The following is a 14,792-nucleotide window of genomic DNA, read 5'->3' on the forward strand; positions in this document are numbered from 1 at the left end:
GCCACATTCTGCCATGTGCCACATTCAGGTCTCTTCACACTGCTGGTGTGTTGAATTTTTTGACATAGGGTGCTGGCAGATTACGGGCCTCCCATAGCTGCTGCCAGGCCCCTAATCTGCCATGGGCCCCTATATACCGCCTCCTCATGCTGCTGCCAAGTGCAGAGTCTCTCATGGGTCCCTGTACGGCCTCCCATTGCTGCTGTCTCCATCGCCACACTCTGCCATGTGCCACTTTCAGGTCTCCTCACACACTGCTGTTGTGTTGAATTTTTTGACATAGGGTGCTGGCAGATTACGGGCCTCCCATAGCTGCTGCCAGGCCCCTAATCTGCCATGGGCCCCTATATACCGCCTCCTCATGCTGCTGCCAAGTCCAGAGTCTCTCATGGGTCCCTGTACGGCCTCCCATTGCTGCTGTCTCCATCGCCACACTCTGCCATGTGCCACTTTCAGGTCTCCTCACACACTGCTGTTGTGTTGAATTTTTTGACATAGGGTGCTGGCAGATTACGGGCCTCCCATAGCTGCTGCCAGGCCCCTAATCTGCCATGGGCCCCTATATACCGCCTCCTCATGCTGCTGCCAAGTCCAGAGTCTCTCATGGGTCCCTGTACGGCCTCCCATTGCTGCTGTCTCCATCGCCACACTCTGCCATGTGCCACTTTCAGGTCTCTTCACACTGCTGGTGTGTTGAATTTTTTGACATAGGGTGCTGGCAGATTACGGGCCTCCCATAGCTGCTGCCAGGCCCCTAATCTGCCATGGGCCCCTATATACCGCCTCCTCATGCTGCTGCCAAGTGCAGAGTCTCTCATGGGTCCCTGTACGGCCTCCCATTGCTGCTGTCTCCATCGCCACACTCTGCCATGTGCCACTTTCAGGTCTCTTCACACTGCTGGTGTGTTGAATTTTTTGACATAGGGTGCTGGCAGATTACGGGCCTCCCATAGCTGCTGCCAGGCCCCTAATCTGCCATGGGCCCCTATATACCGCCTCCTCATGCTGCTGCCAAGTGCAGAGTCTCTCATGGGTCCCTGTACGGCCTCCCATTGCTGCTGTCTCCATCGCCACACTCTGCCATGTGCCAATTTCAGGTCTGCTCACACACTGCTGTTGTGTTGAATTTTTTGACATAGGTTGCTGGCAGATTAGCGGCCTTCCATAGGTGCCGCCAGGCCCCATATCGGCCATGAGCCCCCGTACCGCCTGGTCACGCTGCTGCTGGGCCCACAGTGTGACCTGGGTCCCTGTACGGCCTCCCATTGCTGCTGCTAGGAGGCAGCAGGGTCGCAGCTGTGTCAGTGGAGGCAAACGGCCACGGAGTAGAGCAGCAGCTCCACTGCAGCCTACCACCACAGCCAGTAGTGGTGCCGGTGTGCACGGAGGAAGTAGCAGTCAGCCAGTGAGGAGTAGCGGGTGCAAAGTTTCCTACTCTGCGGTGTGGCAATTTTTCGTCAAGCCGCCCGAGGAAGTAAACGTAGCCGTATGTCGACTATGTGGCCAGAAAGTCAAGCGTGGCCAGGGGGCCCATGTTGGGACTACAGCGTTGCGTCAGCATATGCAGCGTTGCCATTCGGTGGCCTGGGAAAACCGTGGTAAAGATACGGCGGTTCTGCCTGCCCCAGCCCAGGGTTCCATTTTGTCATAGGGTGCTGGCAGATTACAGGCCTCCCATAGGTGCCGCCAGGCCCCAAATCGGCCATGGGCCCCCGTACCGCCTGGTCACGCTGCTGCTGGTCCCACAGTGTGACCTGGGTCCCTGTACGGCCTCCCATTGCTTCCACTCTGCCATGTGCCACTTTGAAATCTCCTCACACTCCTGCGGTTGTCCATTTTGTCATAGGTTGCTGGCAGATTACAGGACTTCCATAGGTGCCACCAGGCCCCAAATCGGCCATGGGCCCCCGTACCGCCTGGTCACGCTGCTGCTGGGCCCACAGTGTGACCTGGGTCCCTGTACGGCCTCCCATTGCTCCCACTCTGCCATGTGCCACTTTGAGGTCTCCTCACACTCCTGCGGTTTTCCATTTTGTCATAGGTTGCTGGCAGATTAGCGGCCTTCCATAGGTGCCGCCAGGCCCCATATCGGCCATGAGCCCCCGTACCGCCTGGTCACGCTGCTGCTGGGCCCACAGTGTGACCTGGGTCCCTGTACGGCCTCCCATTGCTGCTGCCAGGAGGCAGCAGGGTCGCAGCAGTGTCAGTGGAGGCAAACGGCCACGGAGTAGAGCAGCAGCTCCACTGCAGCCTACCACCACAGCCAGTAGTGGTGCCGGTGTGCACGGAGGAAGTAGCAGTCAGCCAGTGAGGAGTAGCGGGTGCAAAGTTTCCTACTCGGCGGTGTGGCAAGTTTTCGTCAAGCCGCCCGAGGAAGTAAACGTAGCCTAATGTCGACTATGTGGCCAGAAAGTCAAGCGTGGCCAGGGGGCTCATGTTGGGACTACAGCGTTGCGTCAGCATATGCAGCGTCGCCATTCGGTGGCCTGGGAAAAACGTGATAAAGATACGGCGGTTCTGCCTGCCCCAGCCCAGGGTTCCATTTTGTCATAGGGTGCTGGCAGATTACGGGCCTCCCATAGGTGCCGCCAGGCCCCAAATCGGCCATGGGCCCCCGTACCGCCTGGTCACGCTGCTGCTGGGCCCACAGTGTGACCTGGGTCCCTGTACGGCCTCCCATTGCTTCCACTCTGCCATGTGCCACTTTGAGGTCTCCTCACACTCCTGTGCTTTTCCATTTTGACAGGTTGCTGGCAGATTACAGGCCTTCCATAGGTGCCGCCAGGCCCAAAATTGGCCATGGGCCCCCGTACCGCCTGGTCACGCTGCTGCTGGTCCCACAGTGTGACCTGGGTCCCTGTACGGCCTCCCATTGCTTCCACTCTGCCATGTGCCACTTTGAGGTCTCCTCACACTCCTGCGGTTGTCCATTTTGTCATAGGTTGCTGGCAGATAACAGGCCTTCCATAGGTGCCACCAGGCCCCAAATCGGCCATGGGCCCCCGTACCGCCTGGTCATGCTGCTGCTGAGCCCACAGTGTGACCTGGGTCCCTGTACGGCCTCCCATTGCTCCCACTCTGCCATGTGCCACTTTGAGGTCTCCTCACACTCCTGCGGTTTTCCATTTTGTCATAGGTTGCTGGCAGATTAGCGGCCTTCCATAGGTGCCGCCAGGCCCCAAATCGGCCATGGGCCCCCGTACCGCCTGGTCACGTTGCTGCTGGGCCCACAGTGTGACCTGGGTCCCTGTACGGCCTCCCATTGCTTTCTCTCTGCCATGTGCCACTTTGAGGTCTCCTCACACTCCTGTGCTTTTCCATTTTGACATAGGTTGCTGGCAGATTACAGGCCTTCCATAGGTGCCGCCAGGCCCCATATCGGCCATGGGCCCCCGTACCGCCTGGTCACGCTGCTGCTGAGCCCACAGTGTGACCTGGGTCCCTGTACCGCCTCCCATTGCTCCCACTCTGCCATGTGCCACTTTGAGGTCTCCTCACACTGCTGGTGTGTTCAATTTTTTGACATAGGGTGCTGGCAGATTACGGGCCTCCCATTGCTGCTGCCAGGCACGTAATCTGCCATGGGCCCCCGTACCGACTCCTCATGCTGTGACGTTGCAACAAGGTGGAATTCAACCCTACATATGTTAGACCGCCTTTACGAACAGCGAAAGGCCATCACAGATTTCCTGATGTTAAAAGCGGATAAAGGTACTCCCTGTGTAACTTAGATGTCAGCCATTGGCAGCTCATGCGTGACACCTGCGCTTGCTCAGGCCCTTTGAGGAGGCCACGCTATTCGTGAGTTGGCAGGACTATGGGATGAACGAGGTCAAATCGGCCATGGGCCCCCGTACCGCCTGGTCACGCTGCTGCTGGGCCCACAGTGTGACCTGGGTCCCTGTACCGCCTCCCATTGCTCCCACTCTGCCATGTGCCACTTTCAGGTCTCCTCACACTCCTGCTGGTTTCCATTTTGTCATAGGTTGCTGTATGGCCTCCCATTGCTGCTGCCTCCACCGCCACACTGTGGCTCCAAACACTGGTTTTGGCCCCGTGACTGCCCAAATGAGTGAAGTGTGCGGTGATTCTAAGATCGACGGCACTCATCTGCATGTCATACTGACTGACAGTATTATTTCTCTTCCCCAGCAGACTCCAAGGGCATTTAAATTAAAGCTACAGTGTTCTGCACTAATATTAAGTCTCTCTGAAGCCTAGAAACACCCTTTTTTAAGTTAAATTCACAGCGAATTTATTCGACTCGAATCGAATATTGTCCACGAATTCGCCGAATCAGTCGAATCAAATTTTTCATTTCTTCGCTCATCTCTAATAATGACATCAAAGAGGGAGCCAATGTAGGAGCAAAATGTTTAACCGTTTCAATAACGTGCAATTTTACCCCTTCCTGCCCAGGCCATTTTTCAGGTTTCAGCGCTCTCACACTTTGAATGACAATTGCGCGGTCATACAACATTGTACCCAAACTAAAATTTTATAATTTTCTTCACACAACTAGAGCTTTCTTTTGGTGGTATTTAATCACTGCTGGGGTTTTTATTTTTTGCTAAATTAACAAAAAAAGACCAAAATGTTTGAAAAAAACACGTTTTTTTTTGTTTCTGTTATAAAAGTTTACAAATAAATAATTGTTCTTCATAAATTTAGGCCGAGATGTATTCTGCTACATGTCTTTGGTGAAAATAACCCAAATTAGGATGTATTTTTTAGTTTGTAGGAAAGTTATAGAGTTCACAAACTATGGTATAGATCTGAATATTGATCAATCCTGAAGTAATGACAGCCAATCTAATTTCTTGAGGTCCAAGAATGTCAAAACAGTACAGATATCCCCCAAATGTCAGGACAGTACAGATATCCCCCAAATGTCAGGACAGTACAGATATCCCCCAAATGTCAGGACAGTACAGATATCCCCCAAATGTCAGAATAGTACAGATATCCCCCAAATGTCAGGACAGTACAGATATCCCCCCAAATGTCAGGACAGTACAGATATCCCCCAAATGTCAGAACAGTACAGATATCCCCCAAATGTCAGAACAGTACAGATATCCCCAAATGACCCCTTTTTGCAGAGCAGACAGTCCGATGTACTTCATAAGAGGAATGGCGAGTTTTTTGAAGTTGTATTTTTTTGTCATAATTTTTCGGAAAATGAAAAAATTAAAAAAATTATTTTCACTATTTTTTTTTTTACATACTGTCACCAGTGCAGTACAGCGTCATCATATAACTGGCATGGCGGTGATCAGCAACACTGACTGGTGACAGTATGAAAAAAAAATATATTTTTTTTTTTTTAAATTTTTTTTTTTTTTTATTATATTTAATTTTTTATTACATTTTTTTTTATGTTTTTAAGATTTTTTTTTCATATTTTACTATGACCAAAATAGTACAATGTTACCATAGTAACACTGTACTACTTTGGGGAAGTGATCAGTATTTTTTTTTTTTTTTTTACACAATTTGCTTATAGCAAAGAATTACTTTGCTATAAACAAGCATTTACCTGAATGAAATCGATTCATTCAGCTTTTTTTTTTTTTTTTTTGTGCTTAGCTGTGATTTGGTCACAGCTAATCACATGACATGTGCATGTGATTAGCTGTGACCATTCACAGCTAGGCACTAGTATACAATGGATGGCATCATGAATGAAGCCATCCATTGTATACAACTGTCATGTGACCAGCTGTGGTTGGTCACAGCAGGTCACATGGTACCAACAACGGGAGCCGGTACTCGGATCTGTCATCGGCCGTGTCCGAGGTGCACGGGCAGTGACAGATCACACTGCTGCGTCGCTCTGCAACCGCGCAAACCGCGCATGTGCGGGAGCACGCCAAATGGCGTGCACCCGGAATACAGGAGCACATTTCAAGCCGCCAAACGGCCATTGGCCGGGCGGCTAATGGTTAACTGGCCGTGAACCCATCAGGGCCGGTGCTGTGGAAGTTCTGAGTTTGCTAATCACACAGGATATTTCCTTCAAAGTGCAGGGAGCATTGAGGGAGGATATCTGAGAGGGTGTGAGAGCGGGGGGGGGGTATAGAATCAAGCCATGAGCCTTTTGAGGAAGCAGAAGTTGGTTGCGGGGAGCTAATAGGGTGGAATAAAAATTTTCAAAAATATCCAGGACTTCACGAGGAAGAGAGGAGATACTGCCGGATTTAGTACGTAACTTGTAGATATGTGGGGGTCGTATTGAGAGGTTTAATTTCCGTGCGAACATAGTAGATGCTGAGTTATTATGTAATAAAAAGGAGGCCTTCGTCCAGCGTAGAGCTTTTTCAGTTTTCTGGGATAGTAAAGTATTCAGTTGTAGACACTTTTGCGATATCATGGTTTGTTACGGAGAGATGGATTGCCATCATGAGCCCTATAATGTGATTCTAATTCTCGGGTAAGTTTCTGAATTTGTTTCCACCGCTCTCTATTTCTAGAAGAAGCCATAGAAATAAGGTGGAAATAAAAACCCTACTAGAGTAAAACCTTTTCTTACTCTCTGGGAATGTCCTCTTGTTATGGGCCGTACATTCCAGAACCTCCTCAAGACCTGGACCAAAAAGATTATCACCAATAAAGGGTAAGGCACAAAGGTGCAGTTTGAATGCTGAGTTCCCTGCCCAGGTTTTTAACCAAAATGCCCTTTTAGCTGAATTCACTAGGGCAGAGGTTCAAGCCGCTAGCTTAACGGATTTGGCCGAGGCATCCACAAGGAAACCAACTGCTTTAAACAGCAAAGGAAATTATTTATTTATTTCAGGTACTTATATAGCGCTGTCAGTTTACGCAGCGCTTTACATATATATTGTACATTCACATCAGTCCCTAACCCTCAAGGGGCGTACAATCTAATATCCCTAACTCACATTCATACATACACATACTAGGGACAATTTTGACATCAGCCAATTCACCTCCCAACATATCTTTGGAGTGTAGGAGGAAACCAGAGTACCCAGAGGAAACCTATGCAGGCACAAGGAGAACATGCAAACTCCAAGCAGGTGGTGCCGTGGCTGGGATTCGAACCAACAACCCGAGTACTGCCAGGTGGAAGTGCTAACCATTTAGCCACTGTGCTGCCCATATATTTCAGGATTTGCTGCCTGGAGGTCCCTGCTGAGAGATGCGACTGGGTAAGTCAGCATTCCAGATTTCTGGTGACAAGGTAGACGATAAAGCTGGCCTAAAGCTGATGGAAGCGGAATCCCAGGCCCTGCGGAGTAAGACTTCATCCCTCTTATACATAGGGTCCTTCATGGCCCCCATATCTTCAAATGCTAAGTCTGTCCTTTTAGAGACTTTAGATAAGGGGGTGTCTAATTTCTGAACCTTGTTCCATTGCTGGGACCTGTTATCCTAAAAAGGAAACCTCGTTTTTAGGTTACTTGAGAAAAAGGGTTTCCTCTCAGGGCTTTCCCATTCCTGCTTAATGGTATCAACCAGGGAACTATGGACTGGAAAGACACTAGTCTTTCTAGCATGCAAACCTTGATACATGAGGTCATGCTTATATAGGCAAACATCCTCCTCCTCGATCTCTAAGGTTTCGTAGATAGCTTTAACCACCTCCCGTCCGGCCGTTGCATATAAACGGCCGGACAGTGGCAGTGCAGGGTCGGGTGGCCGTTTATGAACGGCCTCCCCTCACCCTGCTTGTGCGCGCTCCCTGGGAGCGCGCAGCACCACGATCCGGTGCCCGCTGTGTCCTCCGGACACAGTGAAACACCGATCGTCGGACGGGACCTCTGTACGAGGTCCCGATCATGTGATCACTGATTGGCCAATCAGTGATCACATGCAAAGTAGTAAGCAAAATGTCACTTGTGACATCATTGCTTACTACATGTGAAATCTGTGAATGATCACAGAGGTCACATGGTACAGGGCTATTCACAACAGCCTTGTACCATGTGACAAGCTGTGATCAATCACAGCTCACTCAGTACTTCTCAATGAGAAAGAGAAATGATTGCTTTTACATCCTATATGGGTGTAAAAGCAATCAGTGTAAAAAAAAAAAAAAAATCTTCACCACCCCCCACAAGTAGTACAGTGTCACTGTACTGCTAGGGTGACAGTATGTAAAAAAATTAATAAAAAATAATAATATAAAATAAAAATGTAAAAAAAAGTTTAAAAATTATAATTTTTGGTTATAAACTAATTTGTTTTGTTTTTTTTTTTACTAAAAAGATAGCGGAATAAATTTTGGCAAAGATTTATGATGAAATATAATTTATTTGCAAAATGTTATAAAAAAAACACTTTTACATAGCAAAAAAAATAAAAATCCCAGCGGTGAATAAATACCACCAAAACAAAGCTTTATCTGTCTCAAAAAAATGGTAAACATTTAATTTGGGTACAGTGTTGCATGACTGCGCAATTGTCATTCAAAGTGTGATAGCGCTGAAAGCTGAAAATTGCCCTGGTCAGGAAGGGGGTAAAAGTGTCCGGTCTGGAAGTGGTTAAGGAGGTCGTCCACATCTTCCAGGGGCAATTTGTTCCTGGAACCTCTGGAAGAGCAAACTTCACCGTCCTCCTCTTATGAGCCTTAATCTACCTTTGAGGAAGCAAGAGACCTAGGATCCTCAGGGTCCTCCTCCCCTTTTAATGTATCTGCTACCGACAAACCCACCGATTGGGTCCAAGGACCCAGTGGCGACTGCATTTTTCCAATAGGGATCTAAAGGATACACTACTACCTCCCCCCCACTCCCCCTCTCTGTTGGGGTCCCTCAAGGCTCTGTCCTTGGGCCCCTTCTCTTCTCCATGTACACCTCCTCCCTTGGCCAACTGATACACTCCCACGGCTTCAACTACCACCTCTATGCCGACGACGGGCAAATCTATCTCTCGACCCCCCACCTCATCCCTTCAGTCTCCGCCCGAATCACCAGCCTACTGAACGACATATCAGATTGGATGTCACTCCACTTCCTTAAACTGAACCTCTCCAAAACTGAGCTCCTAGTCTTCCCCCCAGCCCGCACACCACCCCCCACTGACTTCTCCATCACGCCCAACCATGCCACCATCAAGCCCACCTCAGAAGCCAGAGTACTTGGTGTCATTCTGGACTCCAACCTATCCTTCCAGCCCCAAGTCCAATCTTTAACAAACTCATGCAGACTCCACCTCCGCAACATGCAGACTCCACCTCCGCAACATCGCCAAAATCCGCACGTTCCTAACCCCAGAAACCACTAAACAGCTCATCCACTCCCTCATCATATCACGACTGGACTACTGCAACTCCCTCCTCACTGGCCTGCCTCGCCGCTGGCTATCCCCGCTTCAGTCCATCCTGAATACGGCTGCCAGACTCATCCACCTTTCCAACCGCTCAGCTTCTGCCACACCCCCTGCCAATCCCTCCACTGGCTTCCGATTGCCCAACGGATCAAATTCAGAATGCTAACACTGACGTACAAAGCTGTCCACCATACTGCCCCGAACTACATCACTGACTTAATATCCATCTACCACACAAAAGATATGTTTCGCTTCTCACAAGACCTCCTTCTCTCTAGTTCCCTGATCTCCTCCTCCCATGCTCGCCTTCAGGACTTCTCCAGGGCATCACCCATCCTCTGGAACTCCCTACCCCAATCCATCAGACTATCACCCACTCTCCTCTCCTTTAGGCGCACCCTAAAAACCCATCTCTTCAGGGAAGCCTACCCCACCCTCTGCTAACTGCCGATCTCCTCCACTCCTCCTACCACTCCAACCCACAGCTTTTCCTCCCATACCACTATCCCCTCCCTCCTAGATTGAAAGCTCCAAGGAGCAGGGCCCTCGAACCCCTCGTGTATCACATTGTATTGGTTTTGTACTGTCTCATGTATTGTCTTCCATTGTAATGTACAGCGCTGAGCGAACTGTTGGTGCTTTATAAATACTGTATAATAATACTAATAATAATAATAAAAGGATTGAAATGTAGACAACATGTCATCCTTAATGGAGGTGAGCACTTTATGGCACGCTGTAAATGACTTATCCTTAATTAGGATAGCCACACAATTGCGGCATAAGGGTTTTTCCCAAGCTGAACCCAATTTAGCTGCACAAACTGCACACTTCTTCTTGGGGGTCTGACTCTGCACCTTGTCCTGGACTTTAACCTACAATAAGCAAGAAAAGACACAATACAGAAAATAATCAGCCCAGGGCCCCTCATACAAAACCACTGTGCTGGGGGAGCAAGAAAAGGAAGTGTGCCCACCAGGGTCAGCAAGAGGGATCAGAGTCCCCAAGCTTACCTTAGAGGAGCCAGTGCTTGAAGGACCAGAGTATGCCTGAGAAGTGCCAGCGCCTTCCATATGTCCCTCTTGGTGTGGAGCCACACGCTCTGCTGGGTCTGTACTCCATACTGGCTGCCTGTGCTAATATGGAGACTGGAACCACGAGTCTCCGGCGCCTGTCAATGACCTCACCACGGCCGGAACTTCCGGTTCCTGGACAGCACCCAGAAGTTGCGGCTACTTGCACGCCTGCTTGGCAGTCAATCTGCCACATTGTGCATCGGATGCTGGAGCCCCCCCCGCACGAGAAGGACAACGACAGGCATCAAAGGTCCTGGACCCCCCAGGACACCCCCAATGATGGTTATCATCCACTGAGGCATGGAAGGACATCAGGAGCGCAGCCCCACTCCCCCTGAAGTGATTGCGTCGGGCAGGAGGAAGTAATCCAGACCAGAATCCACCAGCAACCTCTAGGGCCCAGGACTTCGACAATCAGTTCCTTGATGACTGCACCCATCCTTGCAGAGGAAACACTAAAAACTCAGGAGGGAGGCCTGGTGGTCCGCCTTTTATAGTACTGTGCTTACGTGTTTCCTGTCCCAGAAGGAGGAGCTCTGTCTCAGGAAGGCTGTCCTGGAGGACGTTTGGAGAAATGAACATTAGAATGACTGAGAGACAAAAGCCAGAAATAGATCAGTGGCTGCATGCACACCTCATTGTTAGGCTGCAGGTAGAGAGGCAGAGATGAGGCAGGATTTATCATGAAATACAAATTAAAGTGTATTATTATCAAAACAGCCAAGAATATTTCACAAGGTCTGAAAAGTATGTAAGTCATCGAGTTATTCCCCAATTTAAGAAGAAGAGCATAACTGCAGGTAGTAAATGTAAGAGAGGAGTTGCAGATGATATGATGGTGGGTAATATGTACAAGAGAGGAGTGTGGGGGGTGTGACAGTGATCGGTATGTACAGGAGAGGAGTGCGGAGGTATGACAGTGATCGGTATGTACAGGAGAGGAGTGTGGAGGTATGACAGTGATGGGTATGTACAGGAGAGGAGTGTGGAGGTATGACAGTGATCTGTGTGTACAGGAGAGGAGTACGGAGGTATGACAGTGATGGGTAGGTACAGGAGAGGAGTGTGGAGGTATGACAGTGATCGGTATGTACAGGAGAGGAGTGCGGAGGTATGACAGTGATCTGTATGTACAGGAGAGGAGTACGGAGGTATGACAGTGATCTGTGTGTACAGGAGAGGAGTGAGGAGGTATGACAGTGATCGGTATGTACAGGAGAGGAGTACGGAGGTATGACAGTGATCGGTATGTACAGGAGAGGAGTACGGAGGTATGACAGTGATCGGTATGTACAGGAGAGGAGTGTGGGGGGTATGACAGTGATCGGTATGTACAGGAGAGGAGTGTGGAGGTATGACAGTGATCGGTATGTACAGGAGAGGAGTGTGGGGGGTATGACAGTGATCGGTATGTACAGGAGAGGAGTGTGGAGGTATGACAGTGATCGGTATGTACAGGAGAGGAGTGTGGGTGGTATGACAGTGATCGGTATGTACAGGAGAGGAGTGTGGAGGTATGACAGTGATCGGTATGTACAGAAGAGGAGTGTGGAGGTATGACAGTGATCGGTATGTATAGGAGAGGAGTGTGGAGGTATGACAGTGATGGGTAAGTACAGGAGAGGAGTGTGGGTGGTATGACAGTGATCGGTATGTACAGCAGAGGAGTGTGGGTGGTATGACAGTGATCGGTATGTACAGGAGAGGAGTGTGGGTGGTATGACAGTGATCGGTATGTACAGGAGAGGAGTGTGGGTGGTATGACAGTGATCGGTATGTATAGGAGAGGAGTAAAGATGGTATGACAGTGATCAATATGTACAGGAGAGGAGAGTGGGGGGGTATGACAGTGATCGATATGTACAGGAGAGGAGTATGGAGGTATGACAGTGATCGGTACATACAGGAGTACGGAGGTATGACAGTGATGGGTACGTACAGGAGAGAAGTACAGAGGTATGACAGTGATCGGTACGTACAGGAGAGGAGTACGGAGGTATGACAGTGATCGGTACGTACAGGAGAGGAGTACGGAGGTATGACAGTGTTCGATACGTACAGGAAAGGAACGTACAGGAGAGGAGTGTGGAGGCATGACAGTGATCGGTACATACAGGAGTACGGAGGTATGACAGTGATGGGTACGTACAGGAGAGGAGTGTGGGTGGTATGACAGTGATGGGTATGTACAGGAGAGGAGTGTGGGTGGTATGACAGTGATGGGTATGTACAGGAGAGGAGTACGGAGGTATGACAGTGATGGGTATGTACAAGAGAGGAGTACGGAGGTATGACATTGATGGGTATGTACAGGACAAGAGTACGGAGGTATGACAGTGATGGGTATGTACAGGAGAGGAGTGTGGGGGGTATGACAGTGATCGGTATGTACAGGAGAGGAGTACGGAGGTACGACAGTGATCGGTATGTACAGGAGAGGAGTACGGAGGTATGACAGTGATCGGTATGTACAGGAGAGGAGAGTGGAGGTATGACAGTGACCGGTGTGTACAGTAGAGGAGTACGGCGGTATGACAGTGATCGGTGTGTACAGGAGAGGAGTACGGAGGTATGACAGTGATGGGTACGTACAGGAGAGGAGTGTGGGGGGTATGACAGTGATGGGTATGTACAGGAGAGGAGTACGGAGGTATGACAGTGATGGGTATGTACAGGAGAGGAGTGTGGGGGGTATGACAGTGATGGTTATGTACAGGAGAGGAGTACAGAGGTATGACAGTGATGGGTATGTACAGGAGAAGAGTACGGAGGTATGACAGTGATCGGTATGTATAGGAGAGGAGTACGGAGGTATGACAGTGATGGGTATGTACAGGAGAGGAGTACGGAGGTATGACAGTGATGGGTATGTACAGGAGAGGAGTATGGAGGTATGACAGTGATGGGTATGTACAGGAGAGGAGTGTGGAGGTAAGACAGTGATGGGTATGTACAGGAGAGGAGTGTGGAGGTATGACAGTGATGGGTACGTACAGGAGAGGAGTGTGGGAGGTATGACAGTGATGGGTACGTACAGGAGAGGAGAACGGAGGTATGACAGTGATGGGTACGTACAGGAGAGGAGTACGGAGGTATGACAGTGATGGGTACGTACAGGAGAGGAGTACGGAGGTATGACAGTGATGGGTACGTACAGGAGAGGAGTACGGAGGTATGACAGTGATGGGTACGTACAGGAGAGGAGTACGGAGGTGTGATAGTGATGGGTATGTACAGGAGAGGAGTACGGAGGTATGACAGTGATGGGTATGTACAGGAGAGGAGTACGGAGGTGTGACAGTGATGGGTATGTACAGGAGAGGAGTACGGAGGTATGACCGTTCCCAGGGAGGAGTATCTCAGGAAGGGTCTATACTCCACCATAACTCTGGTTCTCGGAGTGTCAGGTCCCAGCGGGTTCTCCTGGTGTCTCTCCTGTTATTCTGTCTCGGACACATCAGAGGAACATGGTGGGAGATCGGCCTGAATGTCCTTCCTAGGAGGGAATACCGGAGCCATTCTGAGGCCCATTTAATGGCCGGCAATGAGGAGGAAACTGAGAAGTAGATGCTGAGATATATACAGCACGGGGCAGCACAGTGGCTGAGTGGTTAGCACTTCCTCCTGGCAGTACTCGTGTTGTCGGTTCAAATCCCAACCATGGCACCACCTGCCTGGAGTTTGCATGTTGTCCCTGTGCCTGTGCGGGTTTCCTCCGGGAACTCAGGTTTCCTTCTACACTACAAAGACATGCTGGGAGGTGAATTGTCTCCGGTCTAAGTTGTCCCTAGTATGTGTATGTATGAATGTGAGTTAGGGCCCTTAGATTGTACACTCCTCAGGGGCGGGGACTGATGGGAATGTACAATATAGATGTAAACTGACGGCGCTATATAAGTACCTGGAATAAATAATAATAATACACCCAGATCATCGATGACGAGGAGGAAGGTTCGGTCACAGATGATTGGTCCGTCTATAGCAGGGACAGGAGCCGGGACCAGGAATAGGAGATCCACCTGACTTACCCGTGTGCTCTGACATGGAGAAGATCCCATGCTGGCCCTATGGTGGCCGTGTGTTCAGGATGGAGACCGATTCTGTTGGATCCTCTGGAAGCAGATCTAAAATGGCTGAAAGGAAGAAAGTTTTCCCGGTACAGGAAGTGACACCGAGAGGAAAAGCCACCAGACAGGAAGTGACACAAAACAGGAAGTGACTGGGGACAGATTTATACAGAGGCTGCAGTATGGAGAGCAGACACTAGATGGTGCTGGTCCAACAAAATCTGAATAGTATAAAACAACAGGGAAAAAACCTGAAAAGCAAAAGACGATGGCGGCTCGTAAACTTCTATTATGAATAAAACACAGTTATCACTTTACAGTGCAGTGGAGTAGATATTTGTCCTCCATTTTATTG

General features: G+C 49.6%; 1 protein-coding gene across 1 annotated transcript in view; it reads right to left on the reverse strand.

Annotated features, from left to right (window-relative positions):
* LOC149434737 (uncharacterized) overlaps positions 1-14,506 on the reverse strand; it is a 38,670-nt gene extending 24,164 nt beyond the window's left edge. The window contains exon 1 of the mRNA XM_089663446.1: positions 14,399-14,506. The gene's annotated coding sequence lies outside the window, so the exon portion shown is untranslated. The remainder of the gene's footprint in view (positions 1-14,398) is intronic.
* Positions 14,507-14,792: the final 286 nt, after the last annotated feature.

This window comes from Staurois parvus, unplaced genomic scaffold (assembly GCF_062004578.1).
Source record: "Staurois parvus isolate SC_StPar_1 unplaced genomic scaffold, SC_StPar_1.0 ptg001689l, whole genome shotgun sequence".
NCBI lineage: Eukaryota > Metazoa > Chordata > Amphibia > Anura > Ranidae > Staurois > Staurois parvus.